Source organism: Copadichromis virginalis, linkage group LG13 (genome assembly GCF_057382275.1).
Source record: "Copadichromis virginalis isolate Kocher_CV1m ecotype Utaka linkage group LG13, C_Virginalis_male_GT1.1, whole genome shotgun sequence".
Lineage (NCBI taxonomy): Eukaryota > Metazoa > Chordata > Actinopteri > Cichliformes > Cichlidae > Copadichromis > Copadichromis virginalis.
In genome coordinates, this window is record NC_140630.1 from 7,838,899 (window position 1) to 7,853,392 (window position 14,494).

Below are 14,494 nucleotides of genomic sequence, written 5' to 3' on the forward strand. Positions count from 1 at the left end.
TGTTCACTCATGCTAAACCTATGTTTTGTTATTCATTGAATTAAACATGAAATGGCAAAATCAAGATCTTTTAGTTTTAAATTATTTATCTAACTCATGGTTTATACCCCATACTGTGAGATGAGAATGGATGAGACATCGTGCCTCTTTTTAAGTTTCAGGTTGCATTTTCCTCTCAAAGAGGAAAGTATCAGTTCTGACAAATTATTGTTCAGTCTTTTAGAATGATGTATCGTTCCAGTTGAAAAGTTAATAACTATGTGTTTCATAATTGCTGCCTTTTAGAAATGTTCACATTTTCCTTTTCAGGAGTTTGCTCATTGTTTCACATTAATGTGCATATTCAGAGTGACTGCAGCAGTCACAAAGTGACAGCAGAAGATGACTTACTTTGGAAAGCAATTTCGAAGAGTCAGGAAGAATTTCTTTTCTGCTTTTACCTCGCCCTCGGGGGAATTAGGTGAAGGAACCAGCCAAAGAGACTATCATTTGAACAACTATTTATAAAAAAAGGATGTGGCAGAACATTTATTGAAGGCGTAAATTAAACTAGCTCACAATTTTTAAGAGCGGCTTCAGCGTTTTGTGTGTCTCATTTAATATCATCCAGCGACAAAACAGCACCGCATACAGTAAATGTCTTTCATGGGCTGTTTAAGCTGATGTAAGCTCAGCTCTTTAAGCGCAGGTTTAGTGGGACTCTATAGTATGATATGGCTGCTCCTTTGGATCAGTTAATTAATAATTTCGTCATTTTTGTGCAGGGAGGGGAGCAGCACAGGTTTCGGGAGTCTTACAGAGGAAGAGAGAGAGGTGTAAAAGATGAAACAGGTTTATACTTTGGAACAGTCACTTGTCATCTCTTATAATAGTTTGAGCTGCTGGATGTCAAGGGAGCTGATAAAAACCCTCAAGTTCAACCACATAGAGAAGTAAACTCCAGTTCAAAAACATGAAGACTAACCAGTTCAGTTTAAAGAACAGCTCATCTGTTCAGGGTCCAGTTAAAATGTGTTAAATGTCTTGCAAATGCAAATCCAGCTTCCAAATTTGATCTTTTTTTTTTCAAACCTCTCAGGAGCCAATTTGAATCTCTACTGTTCTCTATATTTCGACTGCTGACTCCTCACACTAGTAATGAGATAGCAAGCATGCTTTCAGTCACAGCTATATTTGAGTCATTTTTTCCTTAGATATCCTTAATGTTTTTGCAGCAACTTTACATGGAACACCCTCTGGTTTGTTTTCATTTTATTTCATATAGCCTATTGATTTTGTAAAAAATAAAAAGTGGGACAGTGTTCTGTTTGTTTTCATGTTTTGACTTGCATCCCTCTAATAGTGCAATTATTTCTCTTTCTTCCAGTTTTAGTGTCATTCAGCTTCACAGGGACCAGGTCGTCTCTAAAAGATGTGATCTCCTCCAAGGTGGTATAGGTTTGACACGAGAGTCCTCCTGCTGTGGGGTTCTCCCTCCCCACATCTTTACTCTCTGTGTATTTATCCACCATCACATCAAATCAGGCATCAATGTTTTCTGGCTGTTCACTGACTTGTGGGGAAATGAGCCTTAAATAAGGGATGATCAACATGACAGCTCTTGAAAACTAATATGTAATAGTTTATTTCCACAGATATCTGCCCTCCAGTGCTGGCAACACTAGTCATACATATCAATCACATATGCACACACATATCACTGTGGCTGATAAATAATGTTGATCATTTCATCAAGAATACAGGAGATCATCCAGAAAACCTGGTCTTTAATTAACAATGTCAGTCTCGCGACCCAGATGCACAGCACTCGAAGACAAGTTAACGATTATTTAAGAGGAGCTTTTAAAGGTAATATAGGTTTGATCTTTGGCTCAGTTTAACTATCACTGAAGCAGGAGTGTAAGCAGAGAGCCAGGGTACATATACTGCTCAAGTCAATGAGCCACAGGGGTACATACTGGTTGGAGTGGAGCCAGAGAGATGCAAACAGAAACAGCAAGGGGAGCAAAAACAGGAAACAAAAGGAGAGGGACAACAGAGGAAGAAAGATTAAGGAACAAAGGGTCCTAATGTAAGTGTTCTAATCTAAAAACATCTAGCAACACTGCAGCTTTTAATCTTAGGATGTTTTGTGACTATAATATTTAAATAAAATACACAATATTTGAACATTTGAAGAGTTTTATACAGAAGATAAGGCCTTTGGATGTCAACTGAGCCATTTTATCTTAATCTATTAGTGTAACAACAGTTGATGAGACGTTCCCAGTGCGGGCCAGACAAAAATGAAACATGCTGAGATGTCTTCTTGAAAATGGTGAATGCAATGAGTGTATTCTTAATTTTATGGAGCAAACAATGAATTATTGACCAATAAAAATGTTTACGACAAGCACAGGGCTTTACACCACTACTTGCTTTTCAACAGCTAGTGGTGCATCACAAAGAAAGGCTGCAATTATACTTCTGGATACTCTTCCAGGCCTTTAAATGTTCAGTGATCTCATATTGATAGACCTCAAACTAATGTGAATAATGTATTTTATATTTAATTATCATGAAAATGCAATGGAGAAGGAAATTCCAGATTAAACTGTCCCTTGAACTGAATAAATTTAAATAAAAGTTAACAACTTATTCCACACAAAAATGTTTGAAATTAAAATGAAAGAGGCCTTTTTCCCACCAACTGTTCTGTCGGTCCATCCGACAAGTCTAGAATCAATAAAAGCTCATTAAATTCCCACCACAACGCTGAGGTTTGGTGTGGGCTGAGCCCTTGGAGGTCATACATTTCCAGACATAGCAGTTGTCAGTTAATGCCCAACTCATGCTGGCAAGAACAGAGGATGAGCTGGTCCTTTTTTTCTGTGGAAATATTTCTGATGTTGGAGATATAGATCAATGCTTTGACTTTCCCCCATTGCTCTCGTCCCTTGTGTTTTCTCACACTGACTGCTAAACATTTCAACTGCTCTTGTGTGTGAGATTCACAGCACACAAAACTGAAAGATTGCAATATTTTTTGATGTTTCTTGTGCGGTCTGCAGTTATATCTCAGTGCCTTTCGCTTTGGCAGGACTTTTGAATTCTCTCTGCAGGGCATTTTGGTTAGTTTTGTACTGAAAACACCTTTTAAAAAGATATTTAAAGCAGGCTTGCCTCTGCTCTCTTTTGAAAGCCATAACCTCATGTCTCATTACCAAATGAGAGCACATTAAAAAAACGCAATATAATGAATATTACTATATGTGACTGTAAGGTTGTTACGTCAAATATAACATTCAGTTCTCTAGCAAAGGTGGAGAAGAAATATAAAGCTTTTTATGTAAAGGAAGCCAGCTGCTGTGAACTTGTTTATTTTCTAAGCAGTGACAGCAGAGAGGAAGACAAGAACAGAGGCCCTGCAGCCAGTCAGTGAACCTCAGGATAGCTTCACAAGAGGGTGCTGGTTGTTTTTCTCTCTTTCAGTCAGATTTATGTAGGAAAGACTGTGATAAATGTACCTTCTGTCCATAGAGAGAAGAGGGAGAAGCACATAGACAGGACTTCAGAGGGAGACTTCAGTCTGAAAGGATCATAAGATTGTAGTAGAGTGAGTTCAGACAGTGACATATGAGGGTATAGAGGGAGAAATTATTTTGTATTGATTCAGCCTCACACACAAACAGAATAAGCCCAACAAAGTTTCACCAGCAACAAACTGAAACCTTGCCGTGTTTAAATCCTATAGTCATTCTCTCATGACACATCAGCTCAATGGTGAGCTCACACCAACCTGAAAACAACCAAAGAACACACGTTAGTTGTTACATGTTGTTACAAACTCACCGGCCACATTACAAATTTCACCTGTTCAACTGCTCTTTAATGTCAGCATGTAATCTGATGACCACATGGCCGCAACTCAATACAATGCGGGATAAAGATATGGTCAAGATGACCTGCTGAAGCTCAAACCAAACATCAGTGAAGAAGAATGGTGATTTTTAAATGACTTTGTGAGATCATTCTTTATAAATCTTAGAGATGGTCGTGTGGGAAATACTTTCTGAAATACTCAGATGAGCCTCTTTGGCACCAACAATCATACAATATTCAAAGAGAAAATATCCAGTTCTCTAGGTGAAAATATTATTGTTGTAGGAAAAGAGGTCAGAGATAAATGGCTAGACTGTAGCAACCAATGCAAGCAGAACAACATCTGAATGCACATCTCATCAAACCTTGAAGCAGATGGACTACAGCAGCAGAAGACCACACTGAGTGCCACTCCTATCAGCATTGTTTAGATGGCACGTTCTGAGTAATGTTGTCCATCAGAGGCCATCAGAAGTGTACCCATCTTTTGATGCCCGCTTCCAGCATAATACAGTGCCATATCAGAAAGCTAAAATCATCTCAAACTGGTTTTGTCACAATGAGTTTAATCTACTCAGATGGCCTCCACGTCACTAGATCTTAATCCTATAGAACGCCTTGAGATGTGAGGGAACGGGAGATTCACATCATGGATACACAGTCCAGAATATATGCCACAAAAATTACGGCAGTTCTGAAGGCAAAGGGAGGTCCACCCTGCCAACAAAGTGTCTGGTGAGTATAACCTTTTATACACATTTCCACTGAAACCACACTGGTTTGCGTGACAAGTGATCATTTTGCTACTGATGACTCAACCTCACCTTTGCCTTCCTGCTGCTCCGTGAATACTGTTGATCACAGCTTGCCATTACACTGTCTCCCAAACCATCCAAGAGGCACTTTGCGAAATCAATTTGTCTGAAATTCATTGGGAAGACTGCAGTGAGTCAAGTGCTCCTCAAGTGCAAATATAAAAAGCTTATGTCACAGTTCAAGTGGGCAATGACCAATTTGCCTCGCATAACTGCAGCCTTTCTCCAGCACGCAGCATCACTTTGCTGTTGTTTTAAGTCTGGTGGCTGAGATGTACTTTAACAAGAGAAAACAAGACCCTTGATAAACGAAACATTGATGTCATACTGCAGGCATGCATGTTCTTTGATGTGTGTTTTGTGCCATGCAGTTTGGAGAACATGTAGAAGCGGGTCTCATGGTGTTAGGGTAGTAGGATCTCTTTTTTGAGACAAAGTAAAACAATGAAACAATAAAAGACATTGAAGCTTTTGAAAACCCAAAACAACCCCTCTCAATAAATAAATATAACAATAATTGTATTTTTCATTAATGATATATCAACAGACAATAACATTACAAAGGCAAAAAAAAGCCCAAGTTGGTCTTGATCTGCTGAACACCAGAACAGCTTTAATGCTCCTGATGTACCTCAGTGTTAACTTCTCAAATCTCTGGGAATCTACAGGAAGGTTTAAACACCATTCTTCCCAAAGATATTCCCTCAAATGTTTTGATGATGGTGAATGTTCTGTAACGTGTCCACAACCTCCCATAAGTGTTTGACTGAAGATTGAGATCTGATGACTAAAGGTCACAGCAAATTATTTTCACACTCAAACCTTCTGCCCTGTGAATTAGGGTAATTTCATTCTAGAAAGAACACTCCTATTAATATGCATAGTACGATCAAGTTTATCACTCAGACTGACCTTTCCTCTAAAGAGACAAGGGTCTCTAACTATACCTCTAAAATATCCATGCATATAATAGAGCTGCCTGGTGACCTCATGTAGAGGGGAGGGGACAAGGGATTCAGGTGTTTGAATGTGAAACTGTTTATTATTTTGGCTGATTTGCATGAGCTTGCATTTGAAAAAGAAACTTAAACTCATCTGCAATCCAAGTTATGAAGACACTTGGCTGGTTTACTTAATTTCATAAGTATTAAATTTCATTTCATGTTTATTCATTTACAGGATGCAATTTAGTATACAATAATAGATACTGTAAAGCAGTATGGAAGTAGGGCACACCTGAAGAGACCCACACAGAAATATGCTGACAGTGCAAAATGATGACCATGTTCTGTAACACCAAATATAAACAGCCAGTTAATGATAAACTCGCATTAATACAATTTCTAAAGTGGACATGCTCTGCTTGAAACAGCTCGGTAACGACCAACAGCTGTATCTGTTTCTGCCAGCGTCTAACACTCCCGGCCCAGACAACATTTCCTATCCTGTCATTAGAGAAGATTGGGTCTCTGTTGACCTTTTACTGTAATTATGTTCTGTCAGGGCGGCATGTCTGCTGCTCTCAGTCCAATTCATATTTCGCTCAGACTCCCTGCAAAATGGCAAAGAAATAAGGCAGTTGTAAAACTAAGCTTACAATAAGTAATATCTATCTATCTATCTATCTTTTGCTCTTTTGTGTGGCCCTCTACTTTTCCAGGGCAGTAGAAGCTTCCAGCTGAGCACCGACCTATTTAACTCCAAAATGAGACGCCGTTTGGAAGGATCTGTTTTTTAAGTATAGCACTGATGCCGTGATTTGATCTATGAGGGCTTTCAGGGTTTACTGGCCTGATAGCCTGGTAGAGGAGAGGCTGAGGAGAGAGCAAACAGGTCAGCACAGAGGGTTTTGGAGGAAAATGACCTCAGTATGGGTCCTACTTTTCTAAGATAACTGAAGATTGGGGCTAAAAAAAAAAAGAAAGAAAAGAAAAACACTTTTTTTCTTTAAAGAGTGTAACCAAAATAAATTATGAATAATTTCAAAGCACTTAAGTAGAATAAATTCCTATGGGGATATATGGGCTGCTATATTTTTGTCATATATAGAAGTATTCTGGGAGTGAACTACTTACTACACTGGCCTTTGGATTTCTAGTCAAATTAGAAAGTTGGCAAAAAAAAAAAAAAGATGTTGGCTCGAATATATGATCAATAAAGATTCATTAATATTCTCTGTATAGTGATCTGGGTTGTTTGTACTGAAATCCTTGGCCATATGTGTAGTCTCCTGCACTACTGAACCATAAAAGGAACTGATAGCCATTTAGGCTGCAAGTTCCACATTTTTAACATGAGTCCCATTGTGATTAGAGGCATGTTTTCTAACAGATGTAATTATGGAATAAAGATATTTTTCAAACAGCAAGTGTAAAATATAGTTTTGAAATAATTATTAGGGAGAAACTGGGGAACTCAGATGCATGACATGACAGGAGAGTTAAAATTTAAAAAGACAAACTTTACTTCAGGCAAAAAACGGGTTCATACATGGGTGAACAGTTCAGCCAGGCAAACAAAACCAAAGGGACAAGGTAGAGGCAGAAAGTAGGAGGACAAACAAGGCCAAACACATGGGAACACTAAAACTGGATGGTGACTGCGTGATTTTGTACTCTCCCACACAAAAAATACCCAAGGTCACCATCTCACAAAGTGCCTACTTTGTACTTACTGATCAACAGGAAGGTACTGATCAACTCAACACTGGCACATGCAGAGAATAAATAAAGAAATAAAACAAATCCAACTGGGATACATGAAAGTAAAGCATGCAAAGCGAAAGGTTTTGGATGCCAACATAAAAGGAAATTAGTTAAAATATGGTTTGCAGTTGTTAGCATAAAGAGATTATTTGGGCTTTAATAAATCCAGTTCTTTCAGAGTTTAAATAAAACTATTTGGGAATTCAGTAAAGCAACATAATAGCAGAGTGAAGTCCCAGCAATCGTAGAAAGTAAGGCAGAATCTAGATGTTGGGAGTGGTGGTGAAGATGAAGCAGTCTGAAACTTGGATGAAGCTCTCTGATTGACCAGGATTAAGTGGGGATGGATGGAAAGGAGGCAGGTCACATGAACGAGAGTCAGAAAGGCAGAATGACGTAGCGCAGAAATATTATAAGCACTGGGAGCAGAGTCTGATTGGAAATGATGCAAAGAACAGAATAGTTGCAGAAATGTCCTTGAATGGAGGCAAGTGAACAGACATTTTCTTTGCTGAACTGAGCTACAGTGTTTTGGTCCTCTTGTAGTATGTAATATCAATGTAAGTCAACATGGACAGACTTGATGTCATACCCAAGATTATTAAACCCACGTCACACTATAAGGTTCGTGAAGAAATGATAAGGCTGCTAAAATTAGGGGCTTTGAGGAAGGAGTATTAGGGCTACATTAAGAATCATTTTGTAAATATTAGATGCAGTTGCAATACTATCTTGAAAAAATTCAAAATTGCATATAGCAAAAAAGACTAAATACTACTTTAAGAGAAAAGTCGAAATGTGCAGATTACAGTTGTTTTAAGACAAACTGCCACGGCTGTTATACCCTCTACAAAATGCCTTGTGTATATGAGTTAATGAAACAAATTGATTGGCCGCCTTGTGATACTACATACATGCTCTTTATTGCACGAGGGGGTAACCTTGCATCGATTGACTCTTCCACATTTGTGTGCTTTTCCATCCCACAAGATGCAGTTTCTGCACCATCTTTTTAACACCCTTATAGTCACCACAACAATGTGTTTATGTGCAAAATGAGCAACCATTTCCTTCTGTGTAACTAATACTGAATCTGAAGAATGATTTCACTGAGGTTATGGGCAGGTTGTCTTAAAACAACCGTTTGTTGTTTAAATGTATTTCAACTTTATTCTCAAAATAGATTTAATCTAGAAATTTCAACTTGATTCTCAGAATGATCAATATTTATTTTGCCCTTATGTGGCCATAATACTGCATTGTAGGCTTTCATTACTGGGAGCAAGTGTTTTATTTACACTTTATTAGTGTCATGGGTTCAGGCAAATTAATTGATCCCAGTTTTCCTTTTCAGTTTAACTTATTAACTGCACTAAAAATCTGCACATGTTTACACCCACTCTTATAAAAGACGCTGTTTCCGGACAATTTGGACAGGGTGTTTTTCCACGCTGAAACCAGTGAGGCGAGGGACCGCTGTCTGATCCAGTAGAGAAAGTCAGTTTCAAGGAGCTTCTCGCAGCAGGAACAGCCACACTTGGACAAGCCAATTGTGCAGCAAACCCCAGAGACTCTTTTTTAAAAAAAAACTGCTGTTTAAGTTGAAATTTTATATTTAACTCCTAAAGAGTTTATGTCATTCAGGATTCGGTCCTGTGCAAGGTGAATCCTGCCTTTTGCCCTATGAGAAGATGAAGCTCTAGCCACTTCATCATTCTGAATCGGATATATGGTTAAGAAAATGGAAGGACAGTAGGATGTTTTGGGGATGTTATTTTAATTGTGAATAAATACTTCTGGACCCTCTGTATTTATTGGTTCACATTCTTTGTTGTCATCGTCTGAATCATTTTTAAACTCATTGCACTTTAAGCTCTTTCCCCCCCCATCTTAGTTATCCAAGGAGAAAAACAATGAAAAAAGGGAAAGAAATATTCAAATACTCATAAGTGAAGAATATCATTCACAGACCACATTCTGACAGGCAAAACAATCACAAAATAAGAGCAAAAAGTGGAGGATCTAAACAAGAATAACTGAATAAAACAGGAATGATAAGAAATATTAGAGAGCATAGAGAAGAGGACCATACAAGTTTGCAGCAAAGTCTGCAGTTTACAGAAAAATATGTGTCCAAAAAATAACTGTCAACTCTGGATACTGACTCAGTTAAAAGTATTTTGTTTAGAGTCCAGTCTGAGTTTTGAGAGATCTGAGGATTTGCATTGCTTGGTACACTCACAGACACACACATTTGTAGGCTACTCGACTTGTGCATTCAAATTTTAACTTAACAGTATCCCAAAGAGCTAATATTTGATATTGCAGCCCATAAATACTTTGAAAATTTCCTCCCAAACTCTGTCCGTTCTTAAAAAAAAAACTAAGTGTTAACAATGTATCTATTTTTTTGATGCATTTTTAGTTCATCAGTACTGTGACTTGAAATGCACATGCTACCTTAACTTATTCGATTTTTATGTCTGCATGGAGATTAGCCGTATATATTCTCTGCAATCTGTGTGCAATCAAGGAAATCTGATTAACAGTTCCAAAGCATTTTTTTCAATTTAAGATAATTGTACTGTTGCACCCAATGTGACCCAGTGTCCTATATTGAGATTCACAGCCAGCTAAACTCTCTCTTGCATCACTTCCTCCAAGGAACAGGCACGTGTTGTATTTGGACAGGATTTAATGCAAAAAAGTGTGAAACTGAAATGATACAGAATACAGAAATGTCACATAAACATTAGCTTGGGTTGAACTTAAGTGGACATATAAAACACATCAAAAGTTTCCAAATCACTTCAATAATGTCATATACCCTCTCTTAAAGGTAAACACAATTAAGAAACTTACTCATATTGCCACTCAAAGGGATTTAACGGAGTGGATGGCTTTGGATCGGAGGAAAACACACCATGTCTTGCTTCACTCATGAGCAAACACTTCCTATCACACTTCTTTTAGTGACTAATTGGCTCAACATAGCAAACTGTGCAAACCTGCGCCCCCTATAGGCCTGGAGAAATAACATACAAACAGTTCCAGTACACTCCCCGCCTGGCATTATTTTAAGATTGCCACTAGACCCTATTTACACATGAGACCAATCTCTCAGAAGAAGGATACAGTCCGAAATGGGTCTACAGAATGTCTTTGCAATCTTGTCGCGTGTCACCTTCACTTCCATCTTTCTGACAACTCCATCTCTGCTTGGAAGTGTCTTCACGATGACACCCATAGGCCACTCATTTCTTTTTAGTTGCTTGTCCTTCAGAAGAACAACGTCTCCTTCCTTCAAGTTTGGTTTGCTGCGCTGCCATTTCTGACGACCTTGGAGCATGTGGAGGTACTCCCTCTGCCACCTGGCCCAGAATGTGTCGGCAAGGGCTTGAACTCTCTTCCACTGCCGTGTATATATGTCGGCCTTGGTGAATTCCCCAGGTGGAGTTGGAATCGGATCGAACTTCTGGGTGAGCAGAGCTGAGGGGGTCAGGATTAAGGGAGCGTCTGGATCCGAGGAAACGGGTACAAGTGGCCTTGCGTTGATAATAGCCGTGACTTCCGCCATTAACGTTGTCAGGACCTCGTGAGTTAGAGTAGGGTTTCCTGCTTGTAGGAGCATTGAGTCCAGGATGCGTCGTGAGATGCCTATCATACGCTCCCAGGCGCCACCCATGTGAGATGAGTGAGGAGCATTAAACACCCAGGAACACCTCTGCTTGCGTAGGTAGTCATCCACACTTGTATCACCAGGTTTTGGGGAATGCAACTTTAGGTCCTTGGAGGCACCAATGAAATTGGTTCCGCAATCTGACCTCAACTGTTTGGCAGGGCCTCTGATCGCAAAGAACCTGCGAAGAGCATTGATGAAACTGGAAGAGCTGAGAGTTTCAATCACTTCAATATGAACAGCCCGTGTAGACATGCAAGTGAACAAGACTGCCCATCTCTTACTGTTTGCATGACCACCTTTGGTGCGGCGTGTTGAAACCTCCCACGGTCCAAATACATCGAGGCCAACATAAGAGAATGGGGGGTCCGTCTGAAGGCGTTCGGCAGGTAAGTTAGACATGATTTGCTGCTCTGTTCTACCTCGAAGCTTTCTGCAGGTGACACATTTGTGGATTACACTGCTGATAGACCTCTTAGAACCAACTACCCATAAGCCACTTGCTCTCACAGCCCCCTCAGTGAAGTGTCTTCCTTGGTGCTGGGTGGCTTCATGGTGATGTCGAATGAGCAGTGTTGCAATGTGATGCTTCCCTGGTATCAGAAGAGGGTTAGCCTGATGACTCGGCAAGCCAGACTCTGCAAGTCGACCTCCTACTCGCAATAAGTTTTTGCCATCGACGATGGGATGAAGTTTGTGAAGAGCACTGTTGCGAGGTAAGTCTCGTTTCGCCATGATGCATTTTATTTCTTCTGCATAGGCTTCACGCTGGACACACCTGATGATTGTGTGCTCTGCTTCATATAACGCTTCATCTGTGAGACTAGCCTTACAAAGATGCCAGCCGCTACAGGCACCACCATCTTTAGACTTGAAACTGTGGGAGATGTGGCGAAGGTAGGCCACCGCTTGGACAAGGGAAGTCCATTTTGAGAATCTTTCAAAGCGTGATGAACCCAAGGCACCTGGAGCAGTTGTGGTCACAAGCACATTGACGTTACGTCGAATTTCAATGTCCGACTCTGGATCGACGAGTTCAAATGGACCCTTTTCTGGGGAGAGAGTCTTGTGATTGAGAAGAAATGCTGGGCCGTACAACCATGAAGTACCAGAGAGTTTGTCTGCTGGTACAGACCGAGAGCCATGATCGGCAGGATTGTGCTCTGATGGGACGTATCTCCATTGATCTGGTAGGGAAGACTGCTTGATTCTCTGTACACGATTGTTCACATATACATGGAATCTTCTGTTTTGATTGTTAATGTATCCTAACACCACTTTACTGTCAGTGTAGAATGTTGTCTTGTCAATCTTTACGTTTAGTTCTACTGTGAGAAGCTCTGACATCTCCACAGCAAGCACTGCAGCGCACAGCTCTAATCGAGGAATGGTCGGTTCTGGTACAGGAGCTAGTTTGGCCTTACCCATAACGAATCCGACCTCACTGTGCCTATCTTCATGTGTGACCTTCAGGTAAGCTACCGCAGCGATGGCTTTCACTGAAGCGTCTGAGAAAACACAAAGTTTGATGAATGTGGCTTGTGAGATGGAGAACGTGACGTAGGGGCGGGGAATGTGCAGGTTTGTGAGACTTCGTAGCGAGTCATGCCACCTTCTCCAGCCGTCGTACATGTCTTGGGGTAAGGAACTGTCCCACTCAAGGTTGCCGCTGGAGAGCTCTCTGAGAAGAAGTCTGCCTTTGATGGTTACAGGTGCAAGCAAACCAAGAGGGTCAAACAAGCTGTTCACTGTTGAGAGTACGCCCCGGCGAGTGAAGGGTTTTTGCTCTTGTGGAACGTGGAATGTGAACGTGTCTGTTGTGGGGTTCCAACTTACCCCCAAGCTGCGCTGGACTGGAAGCTCATCTGTTGTTAAATCGAGATCTTTGATATCTTTGGCCCTATCCTCAGGGGGGAATGCACTCACCACTTCCACTTTATTGGAAGCAATCTTGTGGAGATGTAGATTTGAGAGGGCAAGCATTTTCTGAGTTCTCTGTAGGACATCAACAGCCTCAGCTGCAGTTGGGAAAGACTTTAATGCGTCATCGACATAGAAGTTGTGCTCTACGAAGTCTCGGGCATCAGTTCCATACTCGCTTTCTGCTTCCCTTGCTGCCAGTCTCAGCCCGTAAATTGCCACTGCAGGGGAAGGACTGTTACCAAAGACATGCACCCTCATTCTGTAGTCTACTACGTCTTTGCCAAGGTCGTTGTCTTTGTACCAAAGAAAGCGAAGGTAGTCTCTGTGGTCTTCTTGGACCACAAAGCAGTAGAACATTTGTTCAATGTCAGCTGTGACTGCGACTGGTTCTTTCCTGAAGCGAAGCAGCACACCCAAAAGTGTGTTGTTCAGGTCCGGGCCAGAAAGCAGCACCTCATTGAGGCACACTCCATCAAACTGTGCACTCGAATCAAACACAACGCGTATCTTCCCTGGCTTTTGGGGATGGTACACACCAAAAATGGGGAGATACCAGTTCTCTTTGTCTCTATTGGGAGGTGGTGCGAGCTCTGCATGTTGGTTATCTAGCATTTTCTGCATGAATTCCACAAAATGTGTTTTCATTTCTGGTTTCTTGTCGAGCGTACGTCGTAACGACATCAGCCGTTGGTAGGCGTAGGACCGGTTATCCGGGAGTTTGCGTCTGGGGGTTCGGAACGGGAGTGGTGCAACCCAGCTGTTTGTATTGTCCTTGAAGAAGCCTGCCATCTTTTTCAAAAAGATTACATCTTCAGCTGAATGAGCAAGGTGGTTGTCGTTGCTGGTGTGACAAAACACAGAGTCTCCCAAATTCTCAGCCGTGGGCTTTTGGTGTGAGAGAGCAGATGGCGGTTGACTGGAGATGGCTTTGGTTTGGCTCAGACTGAAGTCCTCCTTTACACTAAGGTGACTGTCGCAGGGAGTGAGATAGCTTGGGCGCCCATTGTCCAATACATAGGTTTTCAGAACATTCACTTTACTTGGCTTGTGGGCATTACCAAGACACACATCGCCAATGATAACCCAGCCCAGGTCAAGCTTCTGTGCAAATGGGTCATTATCTCTGCCATTGATTTGCTCCCTCACTTTGTGAACTCTCAGAAGGTTGCGTCCTATCAGCAACAGAATGTCTGCACTTGGGTCGAGAGGTGGTATTTGAGCAGCTATTGCTTTCAGGTGCGGGTGGTATAAAGCAGCTTCTGCAGTTGGCACCTCTTCCCTGTTGTTGGGGATGGCATTGCACTCAATGAGCGCGGGGAGAGGGAAACTCATTTTTCCATCTAATGACTCAACCATGTAGCCACATGCTCTTCTACCAGTCGTGTGTGTTACACCACTACAAGTTTTCAGCATGTATGGTTCAGGTGTGGTTTGTATGTTAAATATGTCAAAAAACTCTGTCTTTGCAAGTGACTGGTTACTTTGATCGTCAATTATTGCATACATCCTTC